Below are 4,769 nucleotides of genomic sequence, written 5' to 3'. Positions count from 1 at the left end.
AGACCCAATAAGGTTCAAACCCCGGGGCGTGCACGAAGGACCTAGCTTCACGACGGTGCTCAGCTCGCCACGCCCATGGCTTGATCTCATCGAGTGCGCGCGATCGATGAGAAGGGAAGAACACAGAGATTTACCCAGGTTCGGGCCACCTTGCGGTGTAAGACCATACTCCTGCTTTGGGTGGATTGGCCTCACGAGGAGGTAGAGGATGAACTAGTACAGAGGATGAGCGACCTCGCGAGGGCTCAAGTAGTGAGGATGGATCGATCCTTCTCTACGGTGGAGGCTAGTCTATATTTGTAGTGGCCTCGGTCCTCTTCCCTCATTGCTAAGGCGGGAAGGGATTTCACAACGGCCAATTTTGAACGGGGACAGGAAGTACATCTTATCCTGACGAAAGGTTGTCTTTGCCTGCAAAGCTTCAGTCCATGGCGCATTGGTGGGCTCGGCGATGACATCCGTCCTGCCGAACTCTTGGTCGTGGTCTTGTTACACCGGAATGGAAACCTTTTGGGGCCTTCCTCAGAAACTTGCGCTTGTCCTTGCCTTCTTAGCACCAAGGAGGAAACTGTCCCTTCTGCGCCCGCTGGCGCCCGCCTGGCCTTGGTCGTCACGGCTCACGTCACCGCGGCCTCGCGAGGCGGGAGGCTTGCATAGAGTTCTCCGCTCCTCGGGAGGCAGGGTTGGGGAGCCACTCCTCTAGAGGTCTTGGCGTCGCTCGCCTCGCGAGGCCGGGGGCCCTCGCGAGGGTCTTGCTCTTGAGGTCTTGTAGCTGGACCGTGTAGGGCCGTCGACAGGGTCACGAGCTGGGCTGTAGGCAAGCAGGTCTGGTTACCCCCTATCCCAGAACGTCGACATATTCTTAATATTCAACCATGTACCACAAAATCAAGCATGAACCTGGCCATGCTTAATTAACTACAAGTTCAATTCTGTTTCATTGTAGCTAAACAACTAGAAATTTAGGAGGTGTTTGGATTAGAGACTGGTAACGCGAATGGTAAGGGAATCAGATCACGCTGGTAACATGGACGTAATGGACAAATCTCTATTTTGTTTGGTTCATGCCTGTAAAGGAATCAGTTATGGTGTCTGCTGCGGGTCCTCGTGGCCGGTGGCTGAAAAGAAGAAGAGCGTACAAGGCCACAAGGGATGGGCAGGAGAGCAGATAAGAGAGGAGGACGGAGATCTGAGGACAGAAGGAGGAGGGAGGAAGCCTATACCTTGCAGGGAACAGTCCGGCAACGAGGGCGAGCTAAGGCGGCGACTAAGGGCGGCGATGATGGCTACCAGGCGTCGGTGGAGCTAGACGAGGAGGAGAGGTTAGAGGGGAGACAGATTCGTGATGCTCATCGGCTGGACGCTTTGGAAACAGAGGAACACGAGAGTGTTCGGATCGAACCAAATCAAAAATGAATGGGAGATGGTGGACTTGATCTTCGACGACTTAAGGACTTGGGCTAGGGCAGGTGCATTTGGAGGACGACCTATACCCAAGTAGTAGAGTAGTATTAGGAGTGGGGTGGAGGCTTGGTTGGGGTCGGCTTGTGACTACCAACTAGCACAATGTAATAACTCTTGTACATATTTTTTCCCTTCTATAAAGGCGACTAATACGCGTCGGCGCACTGGCCCAACTATTTCGGCCGGCCGAGCGTGATCCATCGGATGCAATGCAGGTGGGCCATTGGATTGGGCAGAAAAACCGCTTGCCCCGAGCTTCTCCTTCCTCTCGATGGTCCCGCATCTAGCGCATGTCCTCGAATGCACGCCGCCTCCTCTGGTCGCAGCACTGCGCCGCCTGTCGCCTGCCCTCACCGGCGTCCTGCTCGTCGCCGCCGCCCTCACCGGCGTCCTACTCATCGCCGCCGCCCGCCGTCCTCACCGGCATCGATCACCTCATGCGTTTTCTGGCCTCCGTGGATGCAGCAGCGTGTGCCCGTGGTTGTAGGCTTGCAGCTTGGGTGGCGACACTCGCAACTTCAGTGCACGACGGCCATGCTCCGGTGGCGACCATATCACCGGTTCCAGCAAAAAACTAGGCCTCTGTTGTCTCCAGCAAAAAAATGGTCGAGGAATGTTGGAACCAGCAAGAAGATTTGTTGGAACCGTACTTGCATTTTGCTGGAACCGGCCTTCGTCGTCTCCAACAAAAACACGTCGAGGATGTTGCAACCAGCTGGACAATGTGCTGGAACCGGCACTCGCGTTTGCTGGAAACGGCGATCATATTTGCTGGAACCGACCGTGGTGACTGCGGTGACCACGGTGACCGGCGAGCCATATTGCTTCAACGACAGGGGGTTGCAGCTTCTCCACGCCGAGGTTGCAGATTTCTCTGTTGCCGGTCGTCGCTTTCTTCAGTAGCGCGCCGCAGGATACAACTTCCGTCATCTACGGATTACATAAGGCTACCGTCCCACGGCGTTGTAGCACACCACATCACCAGTTCCGGCAATGGAGGATGCCGGTTCCAGCATTTTTCGTCACCGGTTGTAGCTGGCCATACATGCCGTTGTAGCAAATGTTGTCGCAAGTCGTAGCATTTTTTGTCGCCGTTTCTAGCAGTTGGGGTCGCTGGTTCCAGCAGTTTTTGCTGTCGGTTCCAGCAGGCCGCGAGCCCCGCCGTAGCACGCCGTGGAGCCCCCATGGGAGCACGCCAAACAGACTATGCAGCAAACAACTCTCCCGTTTCGGAGGTGGAAAAGGAAGGAGAGGGGGGCAAGCTTGGGAACGCCCTCATGGCAGCATGAGGTTGCAGGCTAGCAGGAGTAGCCATGGAGATGTGCTCTCGTTGGGAAAGAAGAGAGAACGAGGGGATTGTGTTTAGATGCGGGGGTAACGAGCGGAGGAGAGAGACGCTGAGAAGATAAGGTGCAGTGCATGGGGCCACAAAGCGCGGCACGGCTCTGGTCGTTTGATCCAGATAGATCTGATGTCCCGCGCCAGACCGGCGCAAGCTTCAGAGGACACGCCGACATAAAACATTTCCCTTCTATAAAGCTAACGTACGCCTTTGGCGTATCCTAAAAAAATACTCTTGCCCATGGTCACCGCCGTATTCAGGGGCAAAGCTAGCGCCCAGCCACCCCGGGCAGTTGCCCGGGCTCGTTGGCTGTGAGACATTGTACATGCATGATAAACAATGGGCAGATTTTACTGCTAGTCGTGGTTTATCTGGGCACCAGTGCATGCACGGATTGATTCAAAAAGGGTCCACATATGCACGTATGTCGGTATGTGATAAACGATGGGTTAGCTTATTTTTAGGGGTAATAATGGGCTAGTTAATTTTTCTGCTAAGGGTCCGACTAATATTTAAGTAATGGGCTAATTCATCTAATGGGCTAACTCCAGCCAAGGAGCAAAGCGAAGGTTAGCACTATCTAACACCACCTAATACCTATTGCTTAAACCCAAAACATCCTAATACCTAGTACTGTCTAGGCTCGTATCTCTCAAATCTGATCTTGTGCATACCAAAAATATTACTTAGATTTAATTCTATTAGCCATAAGATATCTGATGCATAAGAGAAAAAGTCGCCAAATGCGACAAAATTTATATATTTGTTAAACATGATAATTTGATTTCTTGAAGTAAAATGTGAGGCGACTTGCTCCGAAAAGCATGATAATATACATAGAGAATTTGCAGCTAAGATCTCTTCTGGTGAAATTATTACTATTTTATTTTATTGACAATCATAGTGGCAAATTTAAGTTAACACAAACGTAATGATGTTTTTATAGTAATGAAGCGGAATATTATGTAAGTTATTTTTTCACACTTGTACTTTTTTTTTAAACTTAGCTAGATCAAGCATAATGTTCAACGGTCATGGGGTGCTAAGTTTGCTTCTTCCAGAATAATTACTTGAGAGGAACACGAGCAATCACAACCCTTGTCTGCACTTTAGCTGTCCGTTTGTACGTATTGTGAGACAGATTGGCGACAAGCGGAGGCAGGCCTTGGTCCAGAGGAAGTGCTGGGCAGAGCAAATCCATTTTCAGGAACGGCTTACATCCTCGACAACTCGTCATCTCATCCTCTTTATGATGATCATATAAGACTACTAACTGATTTGGAAATTGGTAGATTTAAGGCTTAAATTTTGAGGTCAGCCGATGGGAAATTGACCTCCGATGATGATCACGGCCTCAAAAGTTTAGTCTTTGGTTTATGGATTTGTTTCACATGGTTACATGTTAACTTCAATTTTGAAATTACTGAATTTCATAGATGGTAAAATTTGGTTAGTAGAGCAAGCACTCACACTTACCACAAGAATTTTCCCTCGTGATTTTCTTTAGCATATTATTGGTATGTTTTATCTGACCGTCTCTATTCTCTAAAGTTCTTTACTTTGAACATGCTCACAAGTCACAACACATACTTTATTTGCACTACAAATTCTTCTTTTTTATCTTGTAACGTTTTCTAGGACGTTTGGAAGCTAATGTGGATGACTATAATTTTGAATTTTCTAGCAAGATGATGGTCAAAGCAATATTCAAATCCAAGCTCTACATATGGCTCACACCCAAAAACCGATAGTAGAAGGGTGGATGGGACCCCGAGACCTATGGGATTTGGTCCTATGCATGGCCTCATTCTAAGACTTATGTTGTCTAAGTCTCAACTTTATTTTGTTCGATGAAACTGAACATTAATATGTTATATAATAGTTTACTTAAAAATTACATTTGCACGACTACTAGGCTTATGTTTTGACTTCATATTTCATTGGCGGAGCTATGTTGAGGCCG

Source organism: Triticum dicoccoides, chromosome 6B (genome assembly GCF_002162155.2).
Source record: "Triticum dicoccoides isolate Atlit2015 ecotype Zavitan chromosome 6B, WEW_v2.0, whole genome shotgun sequence".
Taxonomy (NCBI): Eukaryota; Viridiplantae; Streptophyta; class Magnoliopsida; order Poales; family Poaceae; genus Triticum; species Triticum dicoccoides.
The sequence above is the reverse complement of the archived record's forward strand: the minus strand, read 5'-3'. Positions refer to the sequence as shown.